The following is a 20,881-nucleotide window of genomic DNA, read 5'->3' as shown; positions in this document are numbered from 1 at the left end:
GACACTTTCCAGCTGTGTGAGCTTGGGCAAGTCACTTAACCTTGCTAGCCTCAGTTTCCTCATCTATAAAATGAACTAAGGAAGAAATTGGCAAACCACTTTAATATCTCTTCCAAGAAAACCTCAAATGGGGTCACAAAGAGTGTGACATGACCGAAAAATAACTAAACAACAACACATATGTATATATACTGTGTTTGCATATATACACATAAAATTTGTATATACACACATATAATAGCTCCAATCATGTCAATGAAAATAATGTTGAAAAGCTGTCACTTTGAGTAATTGCAGTGATCAAATCCTAGTCCTAAAGAAGTGATAATGAAGCCTATCTACTTCTTCTCAGTAAAGAGATGAGGGACTGTGGAAATGGAACTGGAGTATGTGTGGTTAGACCTGATTACTTTATCATCTGGTTTTACTTCAATGTTTTCCTTTGTTACAAGGAGAAGGGAGGCTCACATTTGGGGGTTAGGGAAAACCAACTGTAATGTAAAATAAAAAAGCAGTAATCAAACTAAAAAAGAATAACGTAGTCAAATTTGGTTCGAAAAGTAAAAACAAAATAGTGTATTATGCCAAAGGACTGGTATGTCTTAAGATATATTGAGTTATATCAACTTCAGAAACTAAGCCCATCTCCAACCCAGACCTGAGAGTCCACACCAAAATAATCGCAGCTCTGCTTCTGGATTTAGAAAGCACCAGAGATGATTCTTGTTTTTAATCATGATGGAAGAAAATGTTCACTGTTAGCTAACCGCATTACCTGTTCAACACCTAGAGAAGTTTAGCAGAGTGAGTTTTTCTTTATTTCTCTGACGTATTTAACATGTAATGAAAGAAAATCTCAGTTCAAATCAAATCTGGTCCAAATCTAAGAATGACCTAAGGATATTCAGAAGCTGGCATACATTACTGCCTACTGTGATTCTGATTTTCACTCTTCCCACTTAACGTACTTCCCCCAGTATTACAGGATGTGGATTAAAGGGCTTAAGCAGTTTGGATTATGTGACCTAATTACAATAGACTTGTGGCAAAGTCTGCCTTAGAAAATCTCCACAAAACTGTTATAACCAGAGGTCAAAAGACAAAAGTTATCTATGGGGAAGGAAACATATATTAAACACCTGCCATGTGCCAGGCACCATATTGAATACTTTACAAATATTATCATATTTGATCCTCACAACAACCCTAGGTGGTCACATTTTACAGTTCTAAGTATAAAATGATGCCATTTTACAGTTGAGGAAACTGAGGCTATTGCGGGTAAGTGACTTTCCCAGGATTATACTTCTTGTAAGTATCTGAGGTAGAATTTAAACACAGATCTTCTTTATTCTAGACCCAGCCCTCTATCCATGGCACAACCTAATTGTGGATAGAGTCCCATTTAAAAACAAAAATCAGTGCTGTCACTACACCCGTGCTATCTATTTTCTTCCAAATTGAAATTTAAATACAACTATTGGATCGATGTCGTCCAATGCAAACCAGAACTTCTTAAAAGCCTATTATAGACCAGTTTGTGTGTCTTGTTGTTATTTTAATCTTTACATTCCTGACTTCTTATATCAGTCATTATAAATTCTAGTAATCTGAATATACCTTTCTCAATTAAACAAGTAGATTGAAACAGATAATCTTAATTAATATCAAAGCTACAGTAAAAGACAAGGAAACTTTTAGATGGTATGAATATTGTGTGTGTGTGCACTTGTGAAAGTGCTTATCTCCTTTGACAGTTAATCTACCAGATTCTCTGACATACATACATACATACCCTCCTCCCCCCAGAACTGTTCTCTGCCCAGTCTACACATGGCATATACATGTACGTGGTAATAGAAATCCATTATTCTGACAGGGAATGTGTTATGCATTTAGAAAAAATATGTTTTTAAAGCTTTAATTAAATTATATCATTTAACATTTGACAGTATTCTGTGGATGTTGTAAAAACAAATACTTTTGCTGTTTAAACGTATAACTAGAACAGCAATAACAAATACCTGTAAAACACATTTGGGTGAAACAATTAAAATGGTAATCACTGTGGAGAGATGCACAGTTTCCAGGACTTACCAGTCATGTAGTTCCATTGAACAATGTTTTCTGGAAACAAGTATTCTTTGGTCCAAGTGAGAATAAAAGCCTTTTACTTCCTAATAAGAAACTCCAAAATGACTGATTTTCAAATACAAATCATACCCTCCTTGTTGGATCAAGTGTATACTTTTTCTTGTAAGGTACAAGGATTAGAAACCTCTGGGCAAGCCCACTTAATTATGGGTCCCTCAGAATCAAAATAGAAATGATAGATTTTCATTATGGGAACAACTACATTGAGTGTACGTTTAGCAAATGTGGGTAATTATTCCAAATCTTATTTCGGACACAGACCTATTTTTCCAAAACTGGAGGCATATTAGGTAACGAAAAGCTGTGATCTCAGCATTTGGCATTTGAAAGTCTTTTTCTCCCACCCCTATCACTGGGATGATATATTTCTCTAAAAAGTTTTTTCTTCCCAAGTGCTATGTGTTCACACACTAACTTCCAGAGGAAGAGAAGAACTGAATATGTTAATGGAAATAAGTTTGTCTTTGGGCCAGAAGGCTAAAGCCACATTGTGCTTGTCAATAATTCCTCAGACCACTGATACTTTCAACATTCCTTGCACAAAATCAGTAGTTTTAGTTCTTTGAGGAGAGATGCCAAAGATTCAGCAAACTGTTTTATTTATATTCAAAAGAAAGAAGCTTATGAATTTACTAGGACAGAAGTCTTCACAGGTCATCAGCTGGACAAGAGATACATAGGCTTTCCTTGTAAGGACTGAAACCCACAACCGCAAATTATTATCTTTCAACTGACCAATCAACAACCATTTACCAAGTACCTAATACTTGTCAGTTGCTGTGCTAGACACTGAGTATATTTCTTAACATGAGCTTTATAAGATTTGGAGAATCCAGTCTAGTACAAAGAAAACTGGAGTTTATAACAAGTTTTACCAAGGAGAGATAGTCACAAAATATAGGGCAGTCAGGGAAAATGATGGAAACTGATTAGATCCACTGGGCTCCAGGTCGAATTGTGTATCATGCTGGGAGCCTTAGTGGATTTGGGCATTCTACTGATACACCCGAAGAGGATGAGGAAGGCTGGACCTGGGGACTGGTGCTGATTTACACTAGTAGGAAAGAGGGAAGGCTCCTGGCGAATTGGAAGTCGTTGATATTTTAAGTGCCCTAGGACTGGAAAAAGCACTTTGCCTGAAAAAAGGGCTTTGGGAAATTAGTGCTGGTCTTACTAAGATAGCGTTACTAGATTTCTTTGTCAGGTGCTTTTAAGGTTCACCGGGCCTTTTTCATTTAATGAATTGTGGAGGTTACTGAATTTCTTATAGTATAGAAAAGAGTCCCTTGCCTTAATTATATTATTATAGGAAGAGATAATATATATACATTTATATGGGTGTGTATGTGTGTGTGTATGTATATGTGCATATATGAAGGCAGCCATGGTACAGTGAAAAAAACACTGGCTTTAGATTCAGAGAACCTGGGTTCAAATCTTGCCTCTGTCACTTATTACCAATGTGATCTCGGAGAAGTTACCTTGCCTCTTGAGGCCCTAGTTTTCTCATCTTTAAAGTGAGAGTATTATTTCTGGAAAAACTTGGAATTCTAGCCAAAAAGCTGTTAATTTATGCATTCCCTTTGAGCCAATGAGATCAGTATTAAGTCTGTATCCCAAGGAGATCAAAGGACTCATATTTGCAAAAGTATTTATAACAGCTCTTTTTAGAACTGCAAAGAACTGGGAACTGAGGAAATATCCCTTAATTGAGGAATGGATGAACAGGTTATAGCATATGGATGTTATGGAATATTACTGTGCTGTAAAAAATCATGGAGATAGTTTCAGAGAAACGCGGGAAGAGTTGTATGAACTAATAGTGTAGGGATAGGAATAGGGATGGAAACTGAACCTATGATTTTATTTGTGTACGGAATCTCCAGGTTAAAAAAAACAACAACAAGAACAAAACCCAACTTCTACCAATATCAGCACAGTCTCTACAACTTAGAGCCTTAAGGGAGGATAAGTGACTTTCTCAGGGATATAGATCAAGTATGTGTCAGAGACAGGATTTTAACTCAGAGTTTGCTGGTGTCAAGAACAGGGTTCTCTCCCATTGAACTATGATACTAATAAGTCTCTACAAAATAAATTCAAAGTAATTGGGAGGAGACAGAGAAAGAAGAGAACAGATACTAGAGATGTTGTTGAAGTAAATTAGGTATGTGGGAGGAGAGAGAATGAGGCATCAAATGCAGTTCTAAGGCAAGGAGCCTGAGTAACGGTGGTATCATTTTTCTTGACAGAAATAGGAATACCCAGAAAAAGAGGGGAATTGGGGGAGAAGTTGGTTCATTTGGTTTCAGATGTGTTGAGTTTGCAACGACTGCAAGACATTCAATTCAAATGTTTGAGAGAGAATGATTTGAAACTACAGAAGAAGACTTTACAAATGTATGCCACTTTGGTTTTCCAAAGTGCCTTCATATCTCTTCTCTCATTTGATCCTCATGTCAGCCCTGGGTCATGGGCAGTTTGTATCTTTATTATCCCTAGTATATTATTGCTTCATTGGTATCCCCATCAGGTCTAAAGAATCCAAGAAAGGCCACTATTATGTTGGGTGGACCTCGTCTGTGGCTAATTTATGGGAGCACCTGGGAGAGCCATATTAACTGAATGAAGTGGGAGTTGAAGGCAAGTCTACGTTGAAGTAAATATTATAGATTCAATCCAATTTAATAAGCATCTCTTAGGTACCAATGTGCATGGTTTTATGCTAGATGCTAGGGGAACTATGAAGTTTTGATAAGATATGATCCCTGACTTTATAGAGTTCACTGTCTGGATGGGACAAATGATTGTATTAAAATACAAAAAAAATAGGAAAAGTACACCAGAAAGGTATAAAACAAAGTGTTAGAGGAGATTCAAGGAGGTAAAGATCAGAATTGACTGGGAAGACTGTGATGAGGTGGAATTAAGCTGAGCTTTAGTGGATGGATAAGCACTCAATTAGCAGAGTTGGGGGGACATGTATAGGAGATAGCAGGTCACTAACTTTGTCCCTTGCTTTCCTTTTTTTCCATCTCCCAGTCACCAATTTTTCAGAACCCATCTGGGGTGCTTGACTGCTCACACGGTTTAGATAACATGGAATCATAAATTCTTTTCCTTCTGTTAAAAAGGAGGATAACCAAACCTTAATATTTTCTCTGCCATTGCCTCCTAACATGGAATCATAAATTCTTTTCCTTCTGTTAAAAAGGAGGATAACCAAACCTTACCATTTTCTCTGCCATTGCCTCCTAAGAGTCTCTAGGACTTACTGTCTGACTTGTCTCTATAGCCTCCAGATCCATGGCACTCTCGCTTGATCTACTGATGTGACTTTAGGCACTTTAAGAACATTAGGCATTGTCACCTGCTCCATGTTTGCACCTTTAGAACTTCTGGGTCTATCCATCTGGCCTCTAGCTGAAACTCCTTTAACGTGTTTTCTCCTCCACTTAGAGAAAGGGTTCTTCACATAGGGTCCATGAATCTAATTTTTATTTTGCTAAATGCATTTCAACACAGTTTCTTTTCTCATGCTATTTATTTTAGTTTATGCATTTAAAAATATTATTCTGATAAGAAGTCCACAGACTTCTCTACATTACTAAAAGAATCCAAACCACCAAAAAACACGAAGAACCCTTAAATTATAATGTGAAGTTCTTGTGATCAGGGACTACCTTGCTTTTTTTCTATTGTCATCCCAACACTTAGCAAAATGCATGCACATAGCAAATGTTTAATAAACACTTTTTGCATTCATTCACTTCTTTCTGCAAAATGTTAAGTATGGAGAAACGTTGAGGAGAGATTAAAGCATTTCAGATCTATGTGTTCTTCAAGTTAGCAGTATTAGTTGGATCTCATGTAAAGTTTTCTGCAAGCTTGTTTTTCCCCTCTACAGACTACAACTATTTTGTAAAACCATGTTGTTAATACCTCCCATTATCCTTCCCTGTGATGTTTTGCAAATGAATTTGTACTAGAACTCAGGGTTCCACTTGAGTGCCATATATCTTTGCTTAAAAAATCAAGTGTTTGTTGGCTGAGGCAGTTTCTAGTTAATTTTTGACTTGTGTAAATGTTTCTCATTGATCAAACTTCTCTTAAGGAGTAGTGATAGAATCAATGTCTTCGCTTTTATCTATTTCTCGTTTTTAGAGACAATTTCTTTAAATACAGCAGATTGCAGATGATATAATCACATAGAGCATCTTCTTCAAGTCTCTGTTCTTTCTTCTCATTTGATGTCAGTACCCAATTTGACCTTTGCTCTAACCAATCAATGAATATCTCTTGAGATTCATCATCTACAACAAATGGTGGAGGATTAGTCACAATTATTTTCATGGTGTTCTGTTTGCATATTCTTATCATGATTGCTGCACAACTTTGACCAAATGGAGCCCATACAAGATCTGAGGTATCCTTATCTTCAACTTCAAATTTCACAGTGGAGTCAGGTTTCCAGTGCTAGTCTGGCTATATATCTCCCTAAGAGTCCTGAGGGTAGCATTGAAAGATTAGGATGAATTTCTAATACAATTAGCATAACTCCCCCTTTTCCCACGTGCTTCTCCTCAATATTATTACTTTAAGAGACAGCTAAGTGGTGCAGTGGAAAGGGTGGTTGACCTAGAGTCAGGAACTCACCTCCCTGGGTTCAATCTGACTTCAAACATTTACTAGCCACATTACCCTGGGCAAGTCACTTAGCCCTGTTTGCCTCAGTTTCCTCATGTGCAAAATGAACTGGAGAAGGAAATAGCAAACCACAATCCAGTGTCATTGCCAAAAAAACCACAAATATGGTCACAAAAGAGTTAGGAATTACTGAAAACAACTGAACAACAACAAAAAAGTGGTATAGTAGGTAAGAGCAGAGTGCTGGACTTGGAGTCAGGAAGATCTGAATTTAAATATTGCCTTAAACACTTCTGAGTGTTGTGACTCTAGGCAAATCACTAAACTTTTTCAGCCTCAGTTTCCTTATTGGTAAAGTGGAGGCAATAAAAATACTTTCCTTCCAGAATTGTTGAGGATCAAATGAAATACGTTATGCAATACATTTTGTATACCTCAAATATTATATTAATGCTGCATATTACTGTTAAATATTTCATTTAATTTTTCTTGCTTCTTTTGGCACCCAATAAAACTAACCTCAGTTAGAAGACCTGAGTTCAAATTCTAGTTATGCCCCTTTCTAGCTATGTGACCTGTGACAAATCACTTCATTCCTCTGTGCCTTAGTTTCTTCATTTGTAAAATAAGAATAGTAACACTTGTACTACCTCATCAAATGGTTATCGTGGAAATCAAATGAGATTATAGATGTCATATACAACAGCACAACTGGCATATGCCAGAATTAAGACTTGAACCCATACTTCATAAATCCCAAGTCATCCCTCTCTCTATTATGTTATATTGTCTCTCTATGTTAGTGGAAAAGAATTCAATGTGACTCAATTTGAACTTTTGTTTTAATGCCAAAATAAATCTGCCCTACACTTTGTTTGGTTTCCAATAAAATTTAGTAATCATCTTGGGACAGGTTCAGGGCAGACATAATAAAATTCAGAAAAAGGGTTGAAATGCCTCCAGCTCTCAGTCACTGGGCTATGAACTCTTAAGGGCTGGAGATCAAAGCAAAGCCCACGATTATAATAAGAGGATAGGAATGCCTTCTCTGAATCCCAAAGATAGCAAACATTGACAGTATCATTGATGGGTTGAAGAAATAATACATCAGATGTATGACTGCATTTCCCAATGTTGGCAAACGCTGCTATCAGCAACAAAAAACCCAACAATAAACAAAAACCCACAAGCTCACTGAAAAGTGTTACTGAACTCACCATTGCTTTTTGTCATGATGTATTTTTTCATTGCATACTAACACAACAACTATTATCACCTGTGTGGGGGGGCAAGGGAGAGCTGGTCCTTGATATTTGGTGAAGAGATAATGGACTTTGAGATGCAGAATAAGACATGCATTCTTAGGCATTACCAAAGTGTTGATTTGTTTTATTGGGTGATACATGTTTGTTACAAGGGAGAACTTCTACTGAGGAGGAGGGAAGTTGGACAAAAGCTAAGTCAGATTCATATTGATATTGGGATCAATGTTCAAATTGGATCATATTTAATTCTACTGGGAGAAGAGAGATGGTAGGTTGGTTAACAGTGATAAAGACAGTAAAAAAAAGGTATCAGTAAAATATTTTTCTAAAAGTCATGGAGAAAAAGAAGTTCAAAAGTGAGACAAATAGAATAGTTTTGTGATTACTTTTTAAAATGTTATATAGACATACTTTTAAAAAACTGAACATGACATAAGCTTGATTATATATTCAAGCCTCTTTCTAATTCATCTTTAGGTATTGTAAATAATAATTTGTTGATTTTTATTAAGTTTACAATAAAAAAATTTAGTTAATGGAAAGAGGTTCCCACACTTTACATGGTTGAGAACCAACCTCCGAATTCAAGTAAAATACATTAGGGCTTCTCAGACTTCTGCTTCTTTTGGGCCTTGCAGCTGGTAGTGAACAAAACCTGTCTGCATTTATAAGATCTTATCAAAATCACACCATGACGCTGCCCAGCAGCACAGTAATGATTCTGATTGTTTAGTTCATTAAAGCCCAATTTCTCATCATCTCAACTCCATTGGGGCTTAATTGAGTCTCAAGCTCCCTTTGAAATCAGCACAAGGTAAGAAATGAGGCCAAAATGGCTGTAGACAGACCTGCTCATCTTTTCCTGCCCTGTTCCTGCCCTCATGTAACCCCTCAATCACAAAACAACTGAGCAGAGAAGACACAGAACTACACAAAAAAAACACTGAACACATAAAATTGCCTCAATGTGTCAAGACACAAAAAGCTTGAGAGAGTCAGCTTAATCAAAGACCATTCATTCTAATGTGACCCAGAGCTCAGTCAGTCTGTGAGATTAGGGGTAATCAGAGCTATAGAGCCAGTTTTTGTCAAAATTTTCAATTATATATGATGAAAGATGCTGTTCATCTCCAGAGAAAGAACTATTAGAGCCTGAATGTAGATCAAAGTTACTTTTTCTTTACTTTCTTTATATTTCTTGGGGTGTTTTGTCTGTGTTTTCTTTCACAGTATGACTTACATGGAAATGTGTTTTGAATGACTACGTGAGCGTAATCTATGTCAAATTGTGCGCCTTCTCTTGGGGGGGAAGGAAGGAGGGAGAAAATTTGGAACTCAAAATTAAAGAATGTTTTTACATGTAGTTGGGAAAAAACAAAATATTAAATAAGTTAAAAAAAAGATTTTCAGTTATACATCTTGGTATGTACACTCACACTACAATAACAGCGAGTTCATTTTACTCAGAATTTTTTTTCCTTTTTGGATCTGATGTATGGTTTCATTGATCTAAGGAACTCCCACTGAGGAATCTCCCTTTACCAGTAGAGATTAGCACTCACTCTGCAAATTAGTCTTAGAGAGTTGACTGGGACTCTGAGAGACTTGCCCAGGGTCACATAGGTAGTAAAGGAGAGAGGAAGAATTTGAACTCAGATTTTCTGACTCCAGAGTCAATGAGATTCCTAAGGCTTCACTCTTTCATAATTTATAACTTCTAAGCATCATCACTCCTGCTTGTGCCACTTGCTTTCACTACTCAAGATATGGTATTCCTACTCTTCAAAGAATAGTCACCCATTTTCCCCCCACAATTCCAAGCTAGGAGATGCAGCGGATTAAGTGCTGGATCTACAGCGAGGAAGACCTGAGTTCAAATTTAGTCTCAGACACTTACTAGCTGTCTGACCCTGGGCAAATCATAATGCAGAAAATAACAGCACCTACTGCTAAGGATTGTCATGAGGATCCAATGAGATAATATTTATATAGTTTTAGTAAAGTAACTGACACATATTAGGTGCTCAATAAATGATTATTCACTTCCTTCTTCCTTAAGGAGCTGCTGCAGCAACCCCTTCCCCCTACCTTCTTGTACCTTCTATCTCCAAATATGCTCAGGTCTCTCCAGTCCTAAAAATGCCTTCTCATCATCCCTACAAACCTGTATGACTATGATTTCATCTCTTTCTCCCCAGTCACAGCTAAATTTCTTCTGTCTTTGCTCAATAGCTCAACTTGCTCATTATGTACTGTCTCCTCAGTCTCTTGTAACCTGGTTCTGCCCACACTGCTGTATTCAGATCGTACTCTCAGAGGTTACCTGTCACTTCTCAGTCATTAGATTCAGGAACTTTTTTCATCCCTCATCTTCTCTGCAGCTTCTGGGGCTCATGGCCACTGACACTCACTTGATACTCTCTCTCTCTCTCTTTGGCTTCAAAGACACTACACTCTGCCTGGTTCTTCTTTAAATTCTATATCTTTTTATGCTTTTCCTGATCCCTTTGTCCGGGCATTTTCTAAAGGTCGTGGACCTCTCCTCTCTATACTTGCTAATATCATTCACTCCTATTCCCTTACTATGACTATGCAAATGACCCCCAAATATCACATAGTAGGCACGTCATAAATGGTTATTGATTGAGCTTTGAATATATCCAGTCATCACCTGTCTTCTAAGTTTCAGACTTTCATTTCCTCTTTATTATTGGAAGATCCACTAAAATCTCAAAATAAATACATTGGAAACCGAACTCATTATATTTTTCCTCACCTTCTTACTTCTTCTGGCTTAATATTTTTGTATGTGGTATCACCATTCACCTAATGCCCCATGCCTGTCACTTGGGCGCCATTTACTGTTACTTCCACTTTTACAGTATCGCTTATACATATTTCTCTTATTTACCCACAACCACTGTATTGGTACAGAGTTACTACTCCCGTCTATACTATTACAACAATCTCTTCATATGTCTTTTCTGCCTCAATATTTTTTTATCCTTCATACATCTTCCAGAATAATAATTTTTATGCTTAGATCTGGACATGTCACTCCCTTGCTAAAAATTCTTCAGAAGTACCTTCTTGCCTTTCTTGCAGAGTAAAGTTCAAGTTCATCTGCCTGGCATTCAAGTCCTCCTGTAAGCTGAAATCACTCTTTTCAACATCATTGCATTCAGTGCCATCCAACTAGAGGCCATTCTCTAAATGCCTGAAGTGGTCCCATGCCTTTGTGCCTTTATGTCCTCAAGCCTAGGATATCCTTTATCTCAATTCTTACTTGTTTATTCCTAATCTTTTTTTTCTTTAAAATTGAATACTAAAACTTAACTACATAATAAGAAAAGAAAGAGAAATATTATAAACTTAAAAATTTTAGCTTAATATAAGAAAAAAATGCTATGTGCATGACAGACTGTGAGAGAATTAAAAATATATAGCAATAAATTTCCTTTCAAGAAAGGATGTATATTAAATACTGTACATTGTATTAAAAGCTGTCCTCTTTTCTTTGCTTCCTTGTAGGTTTTCTTTTGTTCTCTGCTGTATACTTTTTACCTTCTTCCCTGTTCCCTCCCCAGCTACAATTAAGTATGGATATGTATATATATATGAATATATTTATATATAGATATAAACATACATATACATACATACTTATATAAATACGTACTTCCCTAACAGATTCTACTCCTAATCTTTATTTTTATGTTTGTGTGTATCTCTTATTTCCTATCCTTCTTGACTTCTCTACTTTACTTCTACCTGTTCACTTGTCCTTCTATTACTTAACCTACATCCCCTCCAAAGATCCCTCCCTTATCTTCCCATTCCCAATTAATCATCTTTTAAGACTCAGTTCAATCCCCAACCTCTGTAGCAAGTCTTCTGTTATCTTCAGGTCATATAACCCTCTGCCAAATGTGGTTTCATAACTCCATTATCTACTTATTATTGCATTGGTATGTCTTGCCTCTCGCTACCTCATGTCCTTTGAAGGTAGCTTCACATCTTATATAAATTTTTTGTCTCCTCCAGGACCTTGTACAATGTACTGCACACGTGAGATCTTTACAAATGTCTTTTTTGTTCTGAGCTAGAACTTCCCCTCCAAAAATAGGCCTTCTCTGTGTTTATATGTCCCTTGCCTAATGTCCTGATCCATATCCATCCACCAGACCCAGATGGCTCCAGAGGAGAAAGTGAGGCTGGTGACTGCACAGCTCTCCTTCACTTAAATCTAATACACTTGCAAGAAATGCCATAACCTTCCTGTTGTCATGGTCCTCTTCTACTGGACAAACAACAACATGGCAGTTGTTTAGAATCCAGCCTCCATCAACTGTACATGACTGGAACACTCAACATGAGGGTTCAGTGCAAATGCCCTGGAGGAGTCAAGTTTCTGAGAACTGTCAGGAATTAAAAAAAAAAAAAAACAAGATCAATACTTGGGGTTAAAATAGACTATCATGAGCCAATTATTCAAAGCTGTGCTGTGAAAGGCTTGTAAAAGCTTGCCAGTTTTAAATGATTTAGGGAGGGGAATCACAGCCTGTTAAGTAAGGGATACATGTGGGCAGTAAATACAAAACAAATTCCTCTTATCATGGGAGAGGAGCCATAAAAGGGACTGAACAACTAAACGATTTACACTGTGGAACTGAGGGGCCAAATGGTAAGAATTGCCTCTCTACTAGCTATATGACTCAAGCCAAGTCAATTAACCTCTGCCTACCTCAGTTTCCTCAACTGTAAAATGGGGATAATAACAGCACCTACCTCGCAGGGTTATTGTAAGCATCACATTAGATATGTGTAAAGTGCTTAGCACAGCATCTAGCACACAGTAGATATTAATACATGCTTATTCTCTTCCCTCACCCTTTTTCACCTTTGTAGTAAATGCACCAGAGGTTGCGAGGAAGCCCCAACATGGTCAAGTTCATCTGCCTGGCATTCAAGTCCTTCTATAAACTGAAACTGCATGCATGTAATAGAATATTACGAAGGTATAAATAATAATGAGCATGATATGAATGTAGAGGAACATGGAAGGACTTATATGTGTATTTACTTTATATCCTGACATATGAAGGAAGATGCCATCTGCCTCCAGAGAAAGAACTGATAAATGCAAGTATGTATACAATGATTTTACATGCGTATAAATATTTGTGTCTAATAATAGCCATCTCTGGGGCAGGGGAAGAAGAAAAATTATACATTTATTTATTATTATTTTTATTTATTACATATTTTAACGGAATAGCAAATTGCACATAATAGATTTGCAGTTTCATGTGCAATCATCTTTTTTTAAACTATACTCTTACGGAAATGCTTGTTTTATTCCATAAATTAAAAATAAAATAAAAATTTTAAAAAAGAAAAACGTGAAATGATTCAATGAGAAGTCCACAGAACTGGGGAAATAATACATACAATAATAAAATGAATGGAAAGTACAACTGAACAAGAACCAAAGCTGAAACCAAGCATTCTTTAATTATAATGACAAAGCTTAGGCCCAAGAGAGAAGAACATGCTTGTTCCTCTCCCCACCAATCCCCCTAGACTTCTTTGCAGAAGTGGAGGACTGTGGGTATGCATATAATGCAGAACTTTTTGGTATATGTTGGTTAATTTTTATGAACTTTTCTTCTGTTCTCTTCTTCCTTATTGCAAGGAATAGCTGTGTTGGAGGGAGATGAATTCACTAGGAAATATAGATGACAGAAAAATAAAATATGGCAATAACTTTTTAGAAAGAGTTCAAAAGACTCGTTAGTCTATCAGAAAAAGCAGTGGATTTGAGGTTAGGAAAAAAGATTTGCCATCTGGTTCCACTGTTAACTATCCATGGTAAGTTACTTCAATCCCATTTTATTTTACTCATGGATAAGATGAGAGAGTTGGGTTAGCTGAACCCTGAAATGCCTTCTAGCTCTAAAGCCTAAAATGCTATGATGGGACATGCAATTGTGCCTCTCATGTCTTTGAAGTTCATCCATGGAAAAGTCTCCTCCTCTGCACTTGGAGATGAAGAAGAAAGAGAGAGAATGACATATATAGAGACAGAAAATCTGGAGAAGCATTAGTGGAGAGAGATAGAGAGAAAGTGAGAGAGAAAGAGACAGAAACAGAGAGAGACAAAAACAGACAAACAGACAGAGATAGACAAAGACAGACAGACAGACACACACACACACATACACAGAAGATGAAGTACAAGAATATAAAAGTCTTTGACCTTGTCAGTCTCCAACATTACAAGTCTTTGTCAACTTTCTGGTTTGCGTTTTCACTTCTGAAGTATTTCTTTTTGCTCTATTAAAGGTTCTCATTAAGTTGACAGAGGACATCGTGAAAAATAAACTATACAACCTCTAAAGCGAAAGTAGGAACAGCTGGATTGCTCCTATCTGAAAATGTTGTTGATGTCTCCAGGCTCCTGATGCAGGTCATGTCCTTTATGGTTTGTCATATACCAAACATACCTATGATGTGGGACAAGGTGGTAGTGGTGAAATTTGATAGGGGATTGTAAATGGGGAATGAGAAAAGAGAATGTGATGTTTCAATTCCATGAGAGGTAAAAGGTATGAACACACCCAAAAGATAATTGAAAGTGCCCTGCTTACTACCCAAATGCAAACTTTTAGGTGAGACATTGCATTTAATTTTGGCAAACACACTTACAACATTTCTAAAATGTTCATTTAAACAGCTAAGCTATACCTTCTCAAACATCAGTGAGCACTTAAAATGATATTCTGAAGATCTGAGTGTAAAGGAATAGAAAACAAAAGGTTATATTTCCCTTAAGAGATGGATATTTTGAAATTAAGGAAGAATAAGCTATTAAAAAAACAAGGCTTTTTTTTTAACTTGAGAACTATTTTTTCAGCCCTTGGGAATTTTAATCAAACCAAAACTATGGAAATAAGTCTCTGAGACCAGGACTGACAGTAATAATTAATGTTTACATAACGATTTCAAATATGCAAGGTGCTTTTCACACATTGTCATTTGAACCTCACAATGACCCTAACCCTAACCCAGTGAGATAGGGACAATGGATGTCATTATGCCCATTTTATAGAGGAGAAAATTGAGTCTCAGAGAGGTTTAGTGGCTTGCCAGTAACCACATAGTTAGAAAGCATCAGAGGTGGAATCTGAAGCTAATTCAGTTTTCTGGCCATATTTCTTGCTGTGGTCAACCAACAAGAGAACGTTGAATACATAAGGAGGAGGCATATCTTAAGCAACTCTGATTATGAAAACATGCATTTTTTGGCTAAAAGAACAAAGGAATAAAAGAGGCTTGTTTCCTCCTAAAAGGGAGACTATTTTGAAATAGTCACCCTAAATCTGGTTCACACAGTCCCAGCAGTCCCCTGCAAACTCCATAAAAATTAATTCAGATGTCTCGTTCAGGGCAGGCACTAAACTGATTGCCCTTTGCAAGGCCAGCCTTTGTTGTGGTACTCAGTGAGGAAATATAGGATCTGTTGAAAATGAAGACAATTTGCTTTACAGGCCGGCCTTGAAAGTCATAGATTTGAAATGCCTGATCTGAATACAAAAACATGATTGCAAAACACATAAGGGTAGTTTGGGTTGAATTCACCCCTGAGTTTTATAAATTTATCCTTGAGGATTCTGATGTAACTGGTGGGAAGACGCTAGTTAGGAAACAAGCAGAAACATAAAACTGTCTCCCTAAAGGACTGTGTCATAAGATGTAGAGCAGGAAGAGCTTTTAGAGGCCAGGTGGGCTCCTCTAGCTCATTTCGCAGATGAAAAAATTGAGACCCTGAAAGAGCAAATGACTTGTCTAAATTCAGACAATGACAGAGAAAGATTCAATGTGGTCTATCAACTACTGCATGGTGATCTATTGAACTCTTTTGCTAAAGAAAATAATATTTACAGTAACAACAACATTAAGTTAAAGGTTTGCAAAGTACTTTCCTCACAATAATCCTGTGAGGCAGGATTATTTTTTGTAAATATAGTATCATATATATATATACATATATATAATATCATTACATATTACATAATATATAATTATAAATTATATTATTATTTTCCCATTTTGCAGATGAGAATACTGTGTTTATGAAGGGTTATATAATATATATAACAAAGCTAGTAAGTGTGCTCAGGCAGGATTCAATGCCTCAGCAAGATATCAATATTACTTTTCACCCCTTATCATTTCCATCAAGAATTTTATATGCACATATGTTAAAAATTTTGTGCTCTTTGGGGGTGAGCCTTAGAAATGTATATCTGTTTCTTAATATCTACAAAATTGGCAGCATAAGTTAGGAGTTATGTAGTAACACGAAGAAGTAGAAAGACTTTCTGTTGACAAGTAAAGGCAAAGAATCTACAATAAACTGGCATCTGATTTCAGGAACGGGCTGAAAATAATCTAGCCCCAGTTCAGAAGTATTCAGATTATCCTCATTCAAGTTTCCTCCTGCCCAGATAGCGTCTGGGTACCAGAAGAGTTGTGTTGATTTAGAACACCTTATCACAAGGTCAAAAGGGCAATGCGTGGGGAAACAGAATCTGGCCATTGTGGCCCATATCTCAGTCTCCCCATCTAAAAATTAGGGATGGCAAGAGCTCTTACTTATATCAAGACTATGAATATGGCTACAATTGCCATATATTTTGAGCAACTGGAAAGAAAAGTATTGTTTCTATTTTAAAATGGGTGTCACTGGGGCAAGAATATAATCAGTGCTACCATATTAAGACTTACTCAAAGCTTTCTAGGATGAACCTCATTGAGAGAAATGGTCTATAGCAATTGCAGCAGAAAAAATTACTTGGTCCTTCTAACTCAGATCTCTCCTTTTCCTGCCCAGTTCAGTTAAGTGCTACATTTAAATTAAGTTAAATTGAAGGTGTAAAAGGAGGAAAGACCCAACCCAAGTAAATCTACAGAAATAGTCTCACTGTATTCTCATATATTCTTTCTGACAAGATACAACAATGCTGGTTTTTAGCACCTGGCTCCCAAGCGTGGGCCTGCTTATAATATCAGGGTATTTGACCTAAGCTAGTTGGTACAGTGCAGAGAGCTCTGGGCCTGGAGACAAGAGGACTCATCTTCCTGAGTTCAAATCTGGCTTCAGACACTTGTTACCTGTGTGACCTTGGGCAAGTCACTTAACCCTGTTTGCCTCAGTTTAGGCAACTGTAAAATGATCTGGAGAAGGAAATGGCAAACCACTCCAGTATCTCTGCAAAAAAAAAAAAAAAACCAAAAACAAGAATAAACCACCAAATAGGGTAAAAAAGAGGCAGACATGATTGAACAACAACAAATTTGACCTACGAACATTTTCTGTTATTAAGAGGATTTGGGCACTCTCTCACAGATTAACCATAGCCATAGCTAAAAAGTCCTAACCATGGATATTAGCAAATTCAAATTTCATGCTTTGCTAGGATACAAGGAGGCAGTATGTCTTAGCTGTTCAAACACTGGACCTAAAATCAGAAAAAGACCTGGGCTCTGTTCCTGTTTTTTAATGCTTAACAACTGTGTGGATGTGGACAAATAATTTACCTTTCAGAGTCTTTCTTCATTTGCAAATAGGAGGTTTAATACTTATATTAGACAGTTCATAGGGTTGGTATGAGAAAAAACAGTGACAAAAGATGGCCTTGGAATTAAGAGCCTTTTGGAGGGCCAAATTTGACAGCTGCTAGCTGTGTAAGCATGGGCAAGTCAAATAATCTCTGTGGATCTGTTTCCTCATACATAAAATAAAGGGGGTGAACTAGATGACCTCTGAGGCCAATTTTAGCTCTATATGTATGGTCCTATAATCTTAAGAGAAGTGCTTGAGAAATAAGTATTATTATTATTGTTTCATATATACCACCATTTTCTCTAAGGAGTTGTCATGATGTCCTAATTGAGGCTACTAGGAAATATCTGATTTATCATGCTAGTGCCAGAGCAAAACCTTTCTCCGTTATTGTGTGTTCTTGTCTTTTCTTCTATGTCATCTTCATCACGCTTCAAAAAGTTAATCCTCAGCTTCCAAATAGAGTCAGAAAGCATGGTGTCCCGGGAAGCATGTTGTGGAGAACAATGACAAGGTTAAACAAGGTGGGAGGATTTCATATTATACTCTGCCCTGACCAAACCATCTAGTCTACAAGCTTAGTTCTGGGCACCATTTTTTGGGAAAACATGATTTAAGGGAAAAAGACTTAGAGATATGACAGCTATTGAAAATATTTAGAAGGCTATTAAGGGAAGAACAGATAGTATAGATTGACTTGCCCCTGAACAGATTGGAAGCTACAGAGAAGTAGATTAAGTCTTGATGTAAAGAAAAGCTTTTTAATGGTTGGAATCATTCAAAAGTAGAATGGTCAGATTTGGGCAGTAGTAGATAACATTCTCCTTCATTGTAAGGTTTCAAGAAAAAGCTGGATGAGTAGTTGAATATGTAGCAGAAGTGGGAATTGGTCAGCCATGGATTGGGTTAGATGACTTTTGAGGTCTTTTTGAGCTCTTACTTTCAGTGATTCTATAAAATTGCAAATCGGGAAGCACTTGTTAAGGGACTACTTTGTTCCAGGTGTTGTGTCAAGTTCTAGGAGTTTCACAATTAAGAGATCATTAATAATTTTGGAGAAAGCAGTTTCAGTTGAACGATGAGGCTGGAGGCCAGACTGCAAAAGGTTTAGAAGAGAGTGAATGGAGAGCAAATGGACACAACTTATGAAGATATTTTTTTCTCAAGAAATTAACCAAGAAGGAGAAGGTTTCTAGGATGATAGCTAAACAAACAAACTATGGAACTTAAACATTTGCATAGGAGCATGAGTATCGTAGAGATATTTGGGACAGATTAGGAAAATAAGATCATGGAAATCCACTGAGGATAGGAATTGACTGTTGTTCAGCAAGTACCATTACCTTGCTTGACACTGCTTGACACTGAAGTTCTTTGTGAAGATCTTGATTAGCAGGATTGTCACCCCTGAAGTGGCATCCAGTGATACCATTGAGGATATCAAGGTCAAAATTCAAGACGAGGAAGGCATTCTTCCAGATCAGCAGAGATTAATCTTTACTAGGAAACAGCTAGAAGAGGGATGAATCTTGTCTGACTACAATATCCAAGAGAATCTACTCTGAATTTGGTCCTTTGTCTCAGGGGTGGGAGGCAGATCTTTGTGAAGACATTGATTGGCATTGACTCCATTGAAGTGGAGCCCTGTGATACCACTGAGAATGCCAAGGTCAAAATCCAAGACAAGGAAGGCATTCTTCTAGACCAGCAAAGATTAATCTTTGCTGGCAAGCAGCTGGAACATATCTAGAAAAGAATCTAGAAAAGAATCAAATCTTTACTTAGTCCTTCATTTCAGGTATAGGATGTAGACCTTTGTGAAAACCTTGACTGATAAGACCATCACCCTCAAAGTGGAGCCCAGTGATACCATTGAGAATGTCAAGGCTAAAATTCAAGACAAAGAAGGTATTAGTGGCTTGATGTAAAGTAGCTGGAGGATGGGCACACCCTGTCTTATTACAATATCTACCCTACACTTGGCTCTCTGTGTGTGTGTTCATCCTTCGTTGCCTACACTTGACTCTGTGTGTGTGTGTTCCTCCTTCATTGCTGAAGAAGACCATGCCATCAGAGAACTCATGACATAACTTGCACTTGACTTTGTTTTGCGTGAGGGAGGGCTGTGCAGATCACCAGCCCCACTTCTCTTCCAGAGCCATCTGAATTCAGTGACCTGATATTCATCAGGATGACTGGAAATGACCCAGGATGAGGCAATTGGGGTTAAGTGACTTGCCTAAGGTCACACAGCTAGTAAGGGTCAAATGTCTGAGGTGAGTTTTGAACTCAGGTCCTCCTGACTCCTGCACTGGTGCTCTATCCACTGCACCACCTAGCTGCCCTATGTCTCATATACATACTGATTGGACTGATTGGATTCAGCCAGTGTGTAAAGTGTATTTCCTATGTCTCCCTGAAAGTCACTTATCCTGAACAAACATTTGGAGCACTAGTTCAGCTTCCTTCTTCATCTTTTTGCTCTGAAGTTTGTTGGATAATTTTAAAATACTGGTAGATAATGCATAGCCACTTTCTGATTCAACAATCAGATCTATAGTTTTAAAAAAATAATTCCAAATCATTTTTTGCATAGTCAGATGCCAGTTTCGTAGCTTCTGCTATTGCAAGATTCACCAGAGCAAAAAAACATCTTTCAGTTATTTTCTGAGCATGCTTTCCTGATTTCCATAAACAGTGGATGCAGAAAAGTAAAGTTGATATTTATATGTGTGTGCTTGCATGTTCACCGTCTTTATTTATGCCAAAGTGTATACACACATACATACACATACATATATATTCTTACGTGTATGTGTCTATGTATTCACACAAAGCATACACAGCTATGGATATGGATTCAGAAGGCCTGGTTACAATCCTACTTTTTGTGAATTACTGTATTTTGATTTTGGGTAATTCACTTTACCATTTGAGACCTGTTTTGTCATCTGCAAAAATTAGGAGGCTGGACTGAATGATCTCCAATGTCTTTTTCAGTTCTTAATCTAGTATTCTGTGATTATACACATGCACTTATGTACATACATATGTATATATTCATATATAAGGTATGCATAACTAATATGTACATAATAAATACGCATATATAGATTCTATTCAACCTTTTTTAAATGGTTTTTGTATATATCAAAGGTATCCATGGTGACAATGTAAGATAGGAACA

At 37.0% G+C, this 20,881-nt stretch overlaps 1 long non-coding RNA gene and 1 pseudogene across 1 annotated transcript in view; both read left to right on the top strand.

Moving 5' to 3' along the window:
- The window catches only part of LOC140501841 (uncharacterized), a 95,664-nt gene extending 79,659 nt beyond the window's left edge, over positions 1 to 16,005 (top strand). Inside the window, exons 2-3 of the long non-coding RNA XR_011966390.1 lie at positions 12,975 to 13,212; positions 14,412 to 16,005. This is a non-coding gene — a long non-coding RNA (uncharacterized lncRNA). The remainder of the gene's footprint in view (positions 1 to 12,974; positions 13,213 to 14,411) is intronic.
- A 3,053-nt stretch (positions 16,006 to 19,058) lies between these two features.
- On the top strand, positions 19,059 to 20,409 carry LOC140502678 (polyubiquitin-B-like; annotated as a pseudogene).
- The last annotated feature ends 472 nt before the right edge of the window (positions 20,410 to 20,881 follow it).

Source organism: Notamacropus eugenii, chromosome 4 (genome assembly GCF_028372415.1).
Source record: "Notamacropus eugenii isolate mMacEug1 chromosome 4, mMacEug1.pri_v2, whole genome shotgun sequence".
Classification (NCBI taxonomy): domain Eukaryota; kingdom Metazoa; phylum Chordata; class Mammalia; order Diprotodontia; family Macropodidae; genus Notamacropus; species Notamacropus eugenii.
Note: the sequence above shows the minus strand (reverse complement) of the source record. Positions and strands in the feature narration are given on the sequence as shown.